At 35.4% G+C, this 16,940-nt stretch overlaps 1 pseudogene; it reads left to right on the plus strand.

Moving 5' to 3' along the window:
• Nucleotides 1-15,791, plus strand: part of LOC117066138 — a 58,374-nt pseudogene extending 42,583 nt beyond the window's left edge.
• The last annotated feature ends 1,149 nt before the right edge of the window (nt 15,792-16,940 follow it).

Genomic DNA, 16,940 nt, shown 5'->3' on the forward strand with positions numbered 1-16,940 from the left:
ATTAAAAGGAAAGGTGCCTGGGTAAAATGAAAACAACACTGTGTCCTGGAAAGGGGAAGAGATGGATGGGCTATATATAAGTGTGGGTTTATTAAACATCAGGAATGACGGTCACAATAAGACTTGGCATGGGGTGCACTGTCATTTTCGTAAGTGCATCTTCTAAATATCATTTATGAAAAGAATTCAAGTGAGAAGGTTATTAGAAAAAATAAAAGGCATATACTGAAACCTGAGAGCTTAGATTTCTTGGAGTACTAATTAGTCAAATAGATGCATATTCATTGATTCAAAAAGAAGAGCAGTATGCCTCCATAATTTCAGACACAAACCATCAGATCACTGAGCCACTGGCAGGTCATTAAGCAAAATTCTCCAGGTACTTATACTGGTTCTTCCATGTCCAAGTGGGAATCAGAGCTCTTGGGGCATAGGGGACAACACTCACAATATCCAAGGTTGTCATGGGATTAGTCTACACTCAGACTCTGTTATTCTGCACATGACCATGTGTGTCTAAAAGACAAAATACAAATGTCCTCAAAGAGAGCCAATAGCCAGAATGTCTTTCACACAGCAAGTAAGGCCAAGTACTTCATTAGACTGTAATTCAGTTTATGTCTTTTCTGTCATCCTTAATTAACTATGATTGAATCCACCTACCTCATGCCCATAAAGGATTCATTTCTACTTCTGTCATCACCTTACTTGTGAATTCTTCTGTAGTGACAGCCCTACTGTTACCCAGCCAAATGACCACCTATCCACTCAGCTGAGACTCTCACTCAAACATGGTTGTGCCCTCACTCAGGAGCACACCAGTGCTTGGTAACTCATCAGAAAACTGACACTGACATTACCTGGGCACTTTCTAAGTCAGCTACTTTTAAAAGGGCAACTCAAAAGCTCTCAAATGGAGCCAAACAATAACACTTTTAAAGCTTCCTAGCATAAAAACAACATATGCTACTTTTCATTTGTCATAAGTCATGTAAGAAGATAACATAGATTAAATTTTCTTAATCGTCAGAAAGCCTATATTGAATCGTAAAATGGCAATTCCAACCTTTGTTTTGCAGGTTCTGGCTTGGATCTTTCTATATGGTCATTTCAAAGAGTGTACTTTTCATTTTCAAAACGTTTACAACCAACCCTTGAACAATGAAGGGGTTGGGGTTTCCAGCCTGTGCCATAAAAAATCCTCATGTAACTTTTAACTCCCCCCAAAAGTAATTACTATTAGTCTACTGTGGACTGGAAACCTTATCAATAACATAAACAGTTGATGAACACATTTCCTATATGTATTATATACTGTATTCCTACAATAAAGATAAAGAACATGATAGAAAATCATAAGGAAGAAAAGCAAATGTACAGAACTTAATAGTAAGGAAGGAACTGAATTGTAAGGAACATGATAGAAAATCATAAAGAAGAAAAATAAATGTACAGTATTCATTGATGCTGTAAGTTTATGTCATCTGTTTACGAGATAAATAATCTGTCTGAAATGGTGGCCACTGCAGCTGCAAACTTTAATCTATGATACATATCAAGTAATTCTACTTTTTATTGAAATGTCATGACTTTTCTCTGCTTCTTGGGAGCACTCCCAGAAACACTAGTGACACGTTATGTGGGTCTCATGTGTTATTTAATGTTCAAGGTATTACACAAAACACAATGAAAAATATGCAAGAACTTGGAGAAATCAATTTTACTGAGATACACAATTAACTGGAGAGAAGAACTGCACAAAAGGAGATACTTAGTGTTACATGGCAGGTTAGCAGATCCTTGCAACACTTGAGATCCCCACAATAGCAACAGGAGAGAGCTATGAAATTATTACAGTAGTATGGTATGTGCTGCAGTTAATTACATGCAGTCACTATTGAATACTGCATCTTTATATGTCTTTACATTTCTCTCAACTGCAAATAGCACCATGTCTGTAGGTGTTTGCATGTGTACGTTTTGATGAATTTTAAATTTTTGTAATAGATTTCTGTATTTTTATGATAGCAAATGCTAAAATAAAGTAGTATCTACATGTATTTTATGAATTGACAGCACAACTAAGTTTTCCTTACTTTTTTTATTTCTTGGCTACAGGATTCATCTGTTAGTTTTTTCAAGTTTTCACAAATTTCCAAACAATTTTTCAACATATTTATTGCAAAATAGCAAGGTAAAAGTGTACATCATTCAAACTCATGTTGTTCAAGGATCAACGGTAATGTCAGTTCTAACACAAAAGTGTTTTATTTATGTAATAAATATTTATTACACAGACACTTCTTTAAGTACATGGGTTTAACAGTGAAGGAGATAAGCTCTGTTTTCAATTGTATAGTTTAACATTTAAATACAGAGATGTGAATATGTTGTCATACTGCAAAGTAACAAATGCTCTCATAGGAATGAAAGCAGGGCTCAGGCAGGTAAGTGACAGTCACTGGGCTTTGCTTTAGACAATCATGAAAACCTTTCTTGAATTTTCAGCTGAGATCTGAATTAAATCCATGAGTTAGGCAACACGGAGAATAGCTTTGGAGGGAACAGGCAGGGAAAGATCTAGACAGAACAATGTGTCATCTTGTAGTAGGAATATAAAAATTAAACAATGTTCTGATATTCTGGGAATTACTAGGATAAAAACTAGGTTAAAGAGACTCAAAACTGTCATTTTCATATGGGAACAGAGATAAAAATATACGTGATGTTCTCCCATGGGTATAAGTGTCATGTAGGTGAGGTCTGCAGTGAGTTGAGGTTGAGTTTCATTTCTTAGATCACATGTAAACTGCCACCTGAAGCAATGACAACAGAGGATATCAGCCAGGTGTGGTAGTTCACACCTGTAACAACAGAGGATATCAGCCAGGTGTGGTAGTTCACACCTGTAACAACAGAGGATATCAGCCAGGTGTGGTAGTTCACACCTGTGGTCTTAGGTGTTTGAGAGGCTGAGGTGGGAGGATTGCTTGAGCCCAGAAATTTGAGGTTAAAGTGAACTATGATCACACCACTGCACTCCAGACTGGATGATGGAGTGAGTCCCTGTCTCTCTCTCTCTCTTTTTTTTTTGAGACCCAGTCTTACTCTGTCGCCAGTCTGGAGTGCAGAGGCACGATCTTGGGTCACTGTATCCTCCACCTCCTGGGTTCAAGCAATTGCCCTGCCTCAGTCTTCCAAGTAGCTGGGACTACAGGCATGTGCCACCAAGCTCAGGTAATTTTTTTCTATTTTAATAGAGACGGGGTTTCACCATGTTGGCCAGGATGGTCTCCATCTCCTGACCTCATGATCCACCCACCTTGGCCTCCCAAAGTGCTGGGATTACAGGTGTGAGCCACTGCACCTGTCCATCTCGGTCTCTTAAAAAATATTTGGAGCTCAACTCTTCAACAAAGACATAAAAACATAAAATCTTTATAATAGGCACAGAAATAACTTCCCTGTAGACTCAAAAAATTGGCAAGTGAAATAGGGCTTACATAAAAAATAATGGAGGCCAATGAATACAAATGTCAATTTGCTATATTCTTTCTCCTTTATCACATGTAAATACTTATTTCTTAAATCAACATCTATTTCCTGCAAGATACTTGGCTAGGCAAAAGATTTTTAATGAGCAAAATGACTTCAACTTTCCAAAGAAACAGATGAAGGAAACAATATTTTCCATGACATGTCACAACTTCTGCAACAAAAAAGGACACAGGAGATAGATGAGAACAAGGACTCAAGTGGCCCACTTGACACAGAGAGGAGTTTTGAAGCTACTGAGAAGAGTTTTACACTAACTTTCTTAAATAATGCTTAGGAATTGCCAGTGTGAACTTCAAGCCAGGGAAGGCAACAGGCAAACACATACAGTAGGGGTCCCAGTCCCTGGACCACAGACAGATATCAGTCTGAGGCCTGTTGGAAACTGGGCTGCACATCAGGAGGTGAGTGGCTAGCAAGCGGACAAAGCTTCATCTATATTTATAGCCACTCCCCATTGCTGGCATTACCTCCTGAGCTCTACCTCCCGTCACATCAGCAGCAGCATTGGATTCTAATAAGAGCAAATACAAACCCTATTTGAACTGCGCATGTGAGGGACCTAGGTTGCATGTGAGAGGCTCGGTTGCACGTGAGGGAGCTCCGTTGCTAGCTCCTTATGAGAATGTAGTGCCTGATCATCTGTCACTGTCTCCCATCACCCCTGGATGTGACCATCTGATTGCAGGAAATCAATCTCAGGGCTCCCACTGATTGTACATCATGGTGAATTGCATAATTATTTCACTATATATTACAATGTAATAGAAATAAAGTGCTCAATAAATGTAATGCACTTGAACCATCCTGAAACAATTTTCCCCCACCCCAGTCTGTGGAAAAATTGTCTTCTACAAATCCAGTCACTGGTGCCAGAAAGGTTGGGGACCACTGACATAGAGGGATGAGAAAGTAGATTGTCCAGGATCACTCAAGTGTAGTGAAAGAATTTAAACAGAGTAATCCAGAAGGCAAACAGAAGTGCAGGTTCAGGCCCCTAATGGTCCACCGCAGAATACAGTGACAGCTTACTAAGGCAGTGACAATTGGGATGGAAAGGAGAGAATGAATACATGAGATGTTTAGAAGGTAGAATTACCACAAATTGTTGAAATTGAGCAATGGTGAAAACAAAGCTTCACCCATAATTCAGGACTCACTCATGTTAACTATGAATACATTCATGAAGAAAATTGAATAATGTATTTGAAATAACTGTGCTGTCAGGACATATGGCTACTGTAAACCAAAAATTACCTCTGACTTAAATGGCCACTAATTATATGGGACAACTTCTTTTTCAAGAACTGAGAAGGGATGAACACACACACACACACACACACAAGCAAATTACAATGAAAAGAGGTACATATTGGGGTGGGAGGAACAGTAAAATCCTTTGAACTGTTCAAAAACCTACATGATTTTATAAACCACCTTTCCATATACTATTTGGTGAATTACCATTAAAAATCTCAAGGAAATCAGGCAGGAAAATCATGAAAAAGTCAAATGATTACAGGTAAAGAAAATTGTTTTAGATAAATGAAGCTTCACTAAACAAAACCTGCTTAATAATTTTGGCTGAAAGCTGCAGATAATACGTAGCAATAGGAGCAGGGAACTTAACATCTCTGCCTGGCAAAAAGAAACAATTCAGCAAGCAACAATGAACTGATATGCACTAAATAAACAACCAGGCAGACACACCACTGTGAAAGGACTTTTTATATAGCTAAACCAAGCTGGATGGCTTAGAGTTGGAGAAAGAAGTGCTAAATATGTAACAGCCTGGGGCCTCGCTGGACCCAAATAATAGTTATTTCTGAGTAGGTCAAGCAAAAGTCAATAAAAAGGAAATCAGGAATGGCTGTTGGGTTCATAGTAGGATAATAATGCCCTTCTGGGAAAAATCTGGATTTTGAATAGCCAGAATCGAATACTTAAGTTTCAAATACTTTATCATAGACCACCAGTTCTGGAAATATCAGTAGAATAGCTAGAAAATAGGTAAATTCTGCCAACCAGAATCATCCTTAATATAGATTCCCTAAACCAGTGTTTTCAACATAGGTAGAAGAATCACCTGCAATGCAATTACAAGGAAGCTTATATTAAGTGGAAATTCCTGGATACCACCTCAGACTTACCAAATCAGAATTTCTAAGGAAGAAGTCTGGTAACTTAATTTTTAATTGAATTTTCAAAAGATTCTTCTGTCTTCTAACAGCAGATAACTTTTATTTTTGCTTATTTTGCATTTTGCTTTGCTTTCAAATGCCATTATTCACAGATAATAGATTCGCCAGAGAGAGAAAGGCAGAAAGGGAGGGAAGAGAGATCAGATAGATGTATAGCCAATTTCTGGCCAAATTTTTCTTTTGCAGCAAGCTAAGGCTAAAGTAACACTCTATAAAGCACTAACTAATTAGAAAACAGGTTCTTTTGAGATAAAAGAACAAACGTACAGCCAACAATTAGACAATATGAATGGTAGTTTATAATCAAGTGTCAGATTGTATGGAGCAGAACATGCCCACTGTATTCGTCTGTTTTCACACTGCTACAAAGATACTACCTGAGACTGGGTCATTTATAAAGAAAAGAGGTGTATTAGTCTGTTTTCACGCTGCTGATAAAGACATAGCCCAGGCTAGGCAATTTACAAAGGAAAGAGGTTTCATGGAGAACTCACAGTTCCACGTGGCTCAGGAGGCTTCACTATCATGGCGGAAGGCAAAGGGGGCAAGTCACACCTTAGGTGGATAGCGGCGAAAAAAAAAAAAAAAAAAAAAAGAGAGAGAGAGCTTTTGCAGGCAAACTCCTGTTTATAAAGCCATCAGATGTTGTGAGACTTACTATCACCAGAACAGCACAGGAAAGACCCGCCCCCATGATTCAATTACCTCCTACAGGGTCCCTCCCACAACACGTGGGAATTCAAGATGAGATTTCACTGGGGACACAGTCAAACCGTATCAAGAGGTTTAATTGACTCACAGCTCCACATGGCTGGGGAGGCCTCAGCAAACTTCCAATCAGGGTAGAAGGCTAAGGGGAAGCAAGGTGCGTCTTAAATAGTGACAGGAATGAGAGAGTGAAGAAGGAAGAGCCACTTTTAAAACCATCAGCTCTCCTGAGAACTCACTATTAAGAAAACTGCACAGGGGAACCACCCCCAGGATCCAATCACCTCCCATCAGGTTCCTTCCTTGATACACGGGGATTACAATTCAAGGTGAGAGCCTAACCATATCACCCACAAAGGTGAATCAGAAGCTGAACTCTGTGATTTCTTCAATTCTTCAGTTTTCCTGAATCCCTTCCAGTAAAGTTTCTATACAATAATCTATCAGTAAGTCATTATCACTTAATAAACCTTTAAAAAATTATACAGGAAAACATTTGTTGAAGAATTTGAAGACAGTATCATCTATAAAAATTTATTTAAAATGATTATTTTTTCCTTTTTTGGTAGGCAAGAAAGCAAGATAATAAATGCACTTAGTAGAATATTATAGTAAACAAACTTTTTAAAAAGGCATATACTTTACTCTCTCATAAGACTATGCATCTCTTGTACAGACATCCTGGTGAGAAAGCGGAACCCTAAATGGACACTGAGCTTCAGGCATTTTTATTGGACCTCTGATGAAAGGTACAGGCAAGTGGGGTCAGGTGCGTGGGATGATTGCACTTGTCAATTAAGCTCTTGATATGGTTTGGCTCTGTCCCCACCGAAATCTCATCTTGAATTCTCACATGTCATGGGAGAGACCCAGTGGGAGGTAACTGAATCATGGGGGCACTGTCTTGTTCTGTTCTCATGATAGTAAGTCTCACAACATCAGATGGCTTTAAAAACAGAATTTGTAAACTTGTGAATATATATGTATGTTGCAAACCCTAAAAGCATAAATTCACCTAATAATTGTGATATCTATCTCTATAAGGCAAGTATCGAGGGTGAAATTGAACCTGAAGATTTGTTAAATGAAACTATGCAATAAGTTTTTAAAGACATATGCATACTTCACCAACCTGCTCAAATTTAGATCGGCAAACCCTTTCCTCCTGATGGGCACTGCTGAAAGCAAAATGAATGAAGTCTGAATTATGGTCTGTTATTTCTTCTACCAAAAGCCATAATCTTGAGCCAATAGGTGTGTAATACTTTTCAGTGCTATTATTAGCAATGTTTATTTAGTTAATGCTATGCTCCTGATGAAATAGCAATTTTTTATCTAGATTTTTTAGAGAGTGTTATTTAGATATTAAAAATGTCAAAATTCAAAAATTATTTTAAAAAAGAGTAAACTATCAGACTCATCTCTTAAACATTAGAGTTGCTTCTACATCCTGAACTCTAACCACCCAGTCAAATTTATTACTAATGGGTAGGTACAGAGGGTGGTTAAGAAAAAGATAGAGCTTTATGCTTTACTTTATTCTATTTGAACATTACCCAGCTTTGTGCCCAACTGAACTCACTAAATTTCAGCTGTGCCCAACACAGAATGTGAGGTGGACTCAGTTCTGTCCCACAGGTGACCAGCAACTACAGAAGGATTGAAGCCACTGACCTCAGGGTATGACTATAACCTCAGGGACAATAAGTAAGCAGGTAGTCTCCAGGTTGGGGCCAGAGTTAAATGCTCCCATCAGAACTTCCTTGAAGAGCATAAAAGCCCTATTAGTATATTGTTATTTCTTTGAGATTTGTTATGGTGAAACTTTAGTAGCAAAAACATTCAAAAATATTTATGACTTAGAAAATACTTTGACTCATATTTTCCTTACCAATTTGGTTGTAAATTTGGATAAAGCATGAAACAGTCCCTTTTTACTTCGAAAGAAAAAAAGAATGGAGAATTTTCCACAAAGATTTACCAGTGATAACCACCTCTGTGAATTAACTATAAGAAAGAAATACCAACATTATGAGTCCTGGGCAGACTATTCATCCTTCTTTTCCATCACTTTATCTATCTAGGAAAAAGAATACAGTTACAGGTTAACTGGGAAAACCTATATTTTTTAAAAAAAAACTTGTTTGTGGAGCTTTGTATCAAAGAGCAATTGCATTCCACCTATATACCACAGTAATACTGGTCAACATCTATTTTTCCACATATCTCCTAAAATGTTATGTGTAGTCTTACTAAAAATTGTCTAACAAGCAGTATTGAAATAGTTGTTAAAGTATTATAACAAATAATGCTCCTTTTCTTTCCCACGTACTCAACAATCGTGATCCATGAGAAAAATCCACATCCAAATGCAGGGTTTGCTCAAGTTCATTTTCATTATAATGCAGGCACTTTACATCACTTCAGGGCTTTTACCAGGAGAAATATTAGAAATATTGAAATATTTATTTTTGTTTTTCTTCCTTTTTTGGTAGCAGACCTCAGTACATTTGCAGAATGTCTTGTAGACCCAGAACATGCTGGGTGAAAACAACCTTTGCATGTTTTTGCGTGGCTAATAAAAAGTCATTCTACAAAAGCATATCACCTGTCAGCATTACTTTCCAGAAAATATTTTCAGTTCTGTGCAGCTGCATTTTACTTCCTCTATCCTTGGCATAAGTGTTCAACCAAGTGCATGCTTTGCACCTTCAAATGTATTTTTCCAGTTGCATCCTTGTTTTTATTTTTACATTCCAGAATATAGCATTGTCAACTTTGAAGGATTTGGCTAATTCAGCAGTTGTAGTGTTTTTAGCTATTCCTATCCACATTTCACACAGTCTCCAGTGGAATTCTGCAGCATTCCAATTCAGCTCTTAAAAAGATCATCCTAATTTGATGCAGATGTTAAGTTCACACCTGTGCCACAATGGTAGCTGAAACAGAGATTACATTTGATACATATTTATGGAAGCCATTTGGTCATTTGGCTTTGTAACTAAGAAGATGTGTAGGATTTTTAAAAGTCAATTATTTTCATACATGGATATGAAAAGTATTATTGCCCAAGAAATGTATGACCATCAAATATAGGCTTATATATACATGGCTATTAGCCACATAAGTTAGCCTATCCATTTAATCATCAAATAAGCATCATCAAGCACTCTTTAGGCACTGCAGGTACAAACTCTTCCATAAATGTTCTTAAGTTTTTCTTTAGTAGTTTTACAACTTTTATAGAAGCAACTTGATTTTTTGCTAATAAACACATGAAACCACGGAACTGACACTTTATTAGTATGAATTTTTATAAATATATACTTATAAAACTTTATAAATAATAAAAATGATACAATCACTATTTTTTGATTTTGTATTATAAAGTCCCAATTCAGTCTCTATTGTAGTTATTATAATTCAGTCTCAATTATATATTTTAGTTGCATAATAGTTTTTAAATCCAATTCATTCTGTAATTACTTGCAAAGGGTTGTAGTAATTTAACTATTCCTCATGCCATTTCAGTATACCCCTCATGTACATACAGATGGAAAGAAAAGTTTTATTTACATATGCACAGAAATGAGTTAATCTGGTAGAATTGCTAAAGAGTCTGTGGTATTCAATTCATTACAAATATAGTATAACACATTTGATCATGTACAGTCCTGTGTCACTTAAGTACAGGGATACATTCTGAGGAATGCTTCATTAGGCCATTTCAGTGTTATTTGAACATTATAGAACGTACTTATACACATCTAGATGATATAGCATACTAGACACCTAGGGTATATGATATTGTCATTTACTCCTCTTAGGGTTATGAACCTGTATATTATGTTACTGTACTAAATACTATAGGATATTATAACAATAATAAATATTTGTGCATCTAAACATAGAAAAGTAAAAATACATTAAAACAGGTTAAAAATGGTACATCTGTATCAATCACTTACTACGAATAGAGCTTGCAGGACTAGGAGCTGCTCTGAGTAAGTCAGTGAGTGAGTGGTGAGTGAATGCGAAGACCTGAGACATTATGTACACTCCTGTGGACTTTAGAAGCACTGTACACTTAGGCTACACTAGATTCATTTTGAAAACTCTTTTTTCAATAATATGTTAACATTAGCTCCTTATTACTTTTTTACTTTATAAACTTATTTTTCTTAACTCTGACTCTTTTGGAAGAACACTTAAAGTAAGACACAAATACATTGTACAGCTGTATAAAATACTTTTTCTTCATATTCTTATTCTATAAACTTTTTCCTATTTAGCTATTTTAGTATATTATTTTTGTTTAATTTCTTACATATCACTTCATGCATATATAACTTTTTTCTTCAGGATCTTGTCCTCATTAAGTGCTATCTTCCTTGGTAGCTTCAAGAATGTTGGTTTTTATTTTTGTTTTCTTTTCTCCTAGCCCAGTGGCTCTGCAAATGTTCAAGCTGCTACTTTTCCTTCAGCATCTCTTTCTTTTTGTTTTTATTTGCAAGTTTCCTGTGCTGAAAAACTGTGGTAAAAATGTACCTAAGTGCATTTTCTTTCTCTCCGAGATCTTAGTGTTTCTGACCAGACATTTTTATTAATATATAATAGTTTTGTTCATGCCAACTTTTCTGATTTATAGTTTATTTTGTCTGATTATGTATAGCCACCTCTGCTCTCTTTTGGTCATTATTTTTATGACCCAGCAATCCCATTACTGGATATATACCCAAAGGATTATAAATAATTCTAGTATAAAGACACATGCACACACATGTTTATTGCAGCACTGTTCACAATAGCAAAGACTTGGAACCAACCCAAATGCCCATCAATGTTAGACTAGATAAAGAAAAGGTGGCACATATACACCATAGAATACTATGCAATCATGAAAAAGGATGAGTTCATGTTCTTTGCAGGGACATGGATGAAGCTGGAAACCATCATTCTCAGCAAACTAACATAAGAACAGAAAACCAAACACCACATGTTCTCACCTATAAGTGGGAGTTGAAAAATGAGAACACATGGACACAGAGAGGGGAACATCACACACTGTGGCCTGTCAGTGGGTGGAGAGCTAGGGGAGGGATAGCATTAAGAGAAATACCTAATGTAGATGACTGGTTGATGGGTGCATCAAACCACCCTGGCACATGTATACCATATAACAAACCTGCACGTTCTGCACCTGTATCCCAGAACTTAAAATACGACTATTTTTTTTAAGTTTCAATATAGCAAAAAGATATAAAAGTTATAAATATTTTCATACCTAATAACAGACTAAATATATATAAAACAAAACCTGACAAAGTTGAAGAAATAAAAAGTTATACAGTAATAGTTTGAGCCTTCAATATCTCATCATCAATTATCCATAGACAACCAGACAGAAGATATGTAAAAAAACGAGGACTTAACACAATAAATCAACTAGATCTAACAGACACGCACAGAACACTTCACTCAGCAACAACTACATGCATATGCTTCTTAACTGCAGATGAGACATTTTCCAGGCAGACCATGTTAGGCCACAAACTAAGTCTTAATAGATATAAAATACAGATATTGTAAAAAGTGTCTTCTCTGTACACAATGAGATGAAGTTAGAAGTCAATAACACAAAGAAAATGGGAAAATGAACACATTTGTGGAACTTAAAAAACAAACTCCAAATCAACAAGTGGATCGAAGAAAAAATAAAAGTAACAGAAAATAATTTGAAATAAATTAAAACAAAAACACAATATTCCAATACTTATGGGACACAGTGAAAGTAGTACTAATGGGAAAAATGTATAGCTATAAACATGTTTAAATCAACAAAGATATGAAATCAACTACCTAACTTAGCAACTTAAGGAACCAGAAAAAGAGAACAATTTAAAGCCAAATCTAGCAGAAGAAAGGAAATAATAGACTATAGCAGAGAAAAATGAAGCCCTGAATAGAAAAACAATAGAGAAAATTAGGGAAACCAAAAGTTGATTATTTGAAATGATCAAAATAATTGACAGAACTTCGAATAGAACAGCTATAAAAAAAGACAGAAGACTCAAATCACTAAATTCAGAAATTAGAATGGGGACATCACTAGTGATTCCAGAGAAATTAAAATTAAACATTAATTGTACACTAACAAATTGGCTAATCTAGGTGAAATGGAGAAATTATAAAAAAAAATTAAGCCTGCCAAGACTAAATTTTGAAGAAATAGAAAACCTAAATAGATTTATAACTATTGGTAAGAAGATTAAATCAGTACTCAAAAATATCCCAATAAAGAAAATCCCTGGACCTGATGGCTTCACTGGTGGATTCTACCAATGTTTAAAAAAGACTCAAAGGATTAACACAAATCTTTCTCAAATATTCAAAAAATGGAAAAGAAGAGAATATTTTCTAATTTTTCTATGAGGCCAGTATCACTTTGATACTAAAGTCAGACAAAAACATCACAAGGAAAACAAATCTATAGACCAAAATTTCTGATAAACATTGATATAGCAATCTGAAACAAAACACTAGCAAATTAAATTTAGTGACATATTAAAAGCATTATGCACTATGACTAAATGGGATTTATTTCTGGAAGGGAAAGATGATTCAACATGCAAAAACCAATCCATGCAAGGCACCACATTAACAGAAAGAAAGTACTAAAAAAAGCACACATTATCATCCCAATTGATGCAAAGAGAAGCATTTGACAAAATTTAACACGCTTTCATGATAAAAACACTCAACAAACTAAGAATAGAGGGAAACCACTCAACATAATAAAAGCCATTTATGAAAACCTGCAGTGAATATCATACTCAATTATGAAAAACTAAAAGTTTTAATATCAAGAATAAGGCAAGGGTTGCTAATTTTGGCACTTCTCTTCAGTATAGTATTAGAATTTCTAGCCAGATGAATGAGTCAAGTGAAAGAAATACAACACATATGAATGGAAAAGGAAGAGGTAATATTATCCCTGCAGATGACACAATCACATATATTGAAAACCTTAAAAATTCTACCAAAAAATGTAGACATAACAAATTCAACAAAGCAGGAGGATATAAAGTTAGCACACAAAATCAGTTACATTTTCGTAGACTAACTGAACAATCTGAAAAGGAAACTTAAGTTGCATTTACAATAGCATCAAAAAGAATAAAATACTTAGGAATTAGTCAAGAAGGTTAAAAACTTGTACAACAAAAACTACAAAATATTGCTTAAAGAAATTAAAGAGGACATAAATAATTGGAAAGACATTCTATGTTCATGAATTGGAAGGATTAATATTATTAAGATGTTAATACTACCCAAAGTGAGCTACAAATTCAATGCAATACCTATCAAAATCCTAGTGACGTACTTTTCAGAAATAGAAAAATCCTCCCTAACATTTATATCGAATTTCAAGAGACATTGGTCAAAGTAATCTTGAAAAAGGACAAACCCAAAAGACACACACTCCCTGATTTGAAAACTTGCTACATAGGTATAATAATCAAACCATGAACTACTAGCGTCAAGGACATATGACCAGTGGGATAGCATAGAGTGCCCAGAAATAGACCCTCACATACACGGTCTAATGATTTTTGACACGGGTACCAAAACCATTCAATGGGGAAAGGACTATCTATTCTACAAATGGTACAGGGAAAACTGGATATCCACATGCAAAATAATTAAGTTGGACCCTTTATACAAAAATTAATTCAAAATGTACCAAAAACCTAAAGGTAAACTAAAACTCTAACACTGTTATAAGAAGCATAAGAAAAAGCTTCATGACATTGATTTGGCAATGCTGTCTTGGATATGACACCAAAAGCACAGAAAAAGACAAAAATAGACAAATAGGAATTCATAAAGTTTTTAAAATTAGAATGTGATGGTATGCATCTGTAGTCCCAATTTCCCAGAAGGCTAAGACAGGAGGATCGCTTGAGTGCAGTTCAAGTCCAGCCTGGGCAAAATAAGGAGACTTCTATCTCTAAAAATAATAATAATAATAATAATAATAATAATACATTTGTGAATCAAAAGACACTGTCAGCCAAGTGTGATAAACGCAAACCATAGGATGAGAGAAGATATTTTCAAATCATATAACTTATAAAGGATTACTATCATGAATATATACAGAACTAAAAACAACCAAAAAATCCCAACAACAACTTGATTTAAAAATTGACAAAGGCTCTGTTGTTCCCTTTCTCACCATGTGACACATTTATTCCCCCTTTAGCTTCCACCATGCAGAATCTGCAAGAGTTGACTGGACTGGTTGTTTCATTGTCGTTGATGCCATGTTAGAAAGAATCAAGCATGAAAAAACTATAGATAATTATGCCTATGCAACTTTAATGAGACCCCAGAGGAATTACACGGTTCAAGCAGGAGACCAATCTATCTTTGTCCATGATGCACTGTTAGAAGCAGTTACTTGTGTAAATACCAAAGTGCCAGCTATAAACTTGTATGCATACATTAGAAGCTGACACAAATAGAGACGGGACAAAATGTCATAGGAATGGTGCTCAAATTTAAGCATCTAACCAGCTCAAAAGCTCAAATCTCAGGATTCATCAGTGCCAATCTTCCATGCAGTAATTTCAAAAATCACCTTGTTAATATTACACCACATGAATCCACAAGGTCGTACTTGCAACTTATCTATGGGGTAGAAGGATTTGGTTAACATCAATGCCAGTTTTATTGATGAGTAAAGAACAACAGAAAGCTTACATTAGGGACCCTTGAAAGAGATCACTGAGGACTTCTAGTGGATGCTCTGGAAACACAATTTCATCAAGCTGTGTGAAATGGGCAGAGAAAATTGTCACCAATACTGGCCAAAAGAATAATCCACAAGATACCAGTACTTTGTGGTAGATCCTATGGCTGAGTACAAGATGCCATAATTTATCTCAAGGGAATAGATGCCAAGGACAGCTGGTCCTGAACAGTGAGACAGTTCCAGTTTACTGACTGGCCAGAGTAAAAAGTGCCAAAGTCTGGAAAAAGATTTATTCACTTCATTGGCCAGGTGCATAAAAACAAAAGAGTACTGTGGTCAAGATGGACCTATTTCAGTTCATTGTAATGTGAGCTAGGAAGGAGTAAAATCTTCATAACATTGAGCATTGTTTTGGAAATAATCAGTATAAAGGAGTCGTAGATATCTTCCAGACCACCAAAACATTAAGAACACAATGGCCAGCCATGGTACAAACAGAGAATGAGTATTGGTTTTGCTACTGAATTGTCCTAGAGCAGCTGGGCAGCTTTGATCAATATACAATGTAGAAATCTCTGACCCATTCTGGATTTTTACTATAGTCCTTCAATATTCATGGAGTCTGAGAAGTCCTTATTAACTTTTAACTAACAACTACTTAGTGGGACTATAACACACTTGCACAAAATTAAACCAAATCGTTCCAATGGAGTAAGATTTAACAGTTTAATAACGTAACTTGAATCCTCACTGACAAGGCATCTGCAGGTTTTTATTTACCGATACCTTAAGGATTCAAAATCAAGGACAGAAGAAATCACAGTAATGAACAACCACCTCGTTCAGGATTGCTTGATAGGAGTGAGGAGAAATTGAGCGCTGCAAGATGTGTGCTGGTGTGGCTCCTTACAATGAAACAGACTCTGCTTTGACATCATTCCTTCCCGCCATACTGCTCATAAGATTTTAGGAAAGGCTGTGGGAATGTTTAAAAAGAAAGTTCCCGAACTAATTTTTTTAGTATTGTAAATATCTGCTGTGCTTCATTTCGAACTTTGTAAACTTTTTTCAACAAAATTTATGATTCAATAAAGTGAATTTTTAAACAGTTACATAATTCTTTATTTTTAATTTCCAGATTGTAGAGTTTTAAGCTGTAGAACTGTTATCTGTAATATATTGCTCTAGAAATATCAAATAATTTGAAATTTTGCATATTTTGTGCAATAATTTAATCTACAGTATAATATCCGTAGCTATTATATCTACAGATATATATGTAGATAATAATATCTGATCAGATATTATTTTTACGCTTCTGTACAGTTTTGATTGGTAAGAAACTATCCATTCTCTTAAAATAGTCAAAGAAAATTTTATTTTGGTTTGATTTTGGAATCAATAGGGAGGTGCAAATTATAAAGTTGCTGCTAACATATGTACATACATATCCACAGTGTATATATAGAGTGTCCACACAAAAAATATAGGCACAGCTATCAGTCAGTTCTTCCATGATTTCATTTTTGTAAATGTAAAAAAGCTATTGTAAACTTTTTTCAGTTCTTAATTTTATGACACATTGGTATTTCCTAATATTATGAAACTTTATATTTTAAGGGAAATAAGAAGTGCGCATTGGTGATTGTTAAACCTCACCCCCTAATTTCCTAATCCCTATCCCCCCACCCACCCAATCATATTCACAAATACCATTT

Source organism: Trachypithecus francoisi, unplaced genomic scaffold, assembly GCF_009764315.1.
Source record: "Trachypithecus francoisi isolate TF-2019V2 unplaced genomic scaffold, Tfra_2.0 Lachesis_group2, whole genome shotgun sequence".
NCBI classification, from domain to species: domain Eukaryota; kingdom Metazoa; phylum Chordata; class Mammalia; order Primates; family Cercopithecidae; genus Trachypithecus; species Trachypithecus francoisi.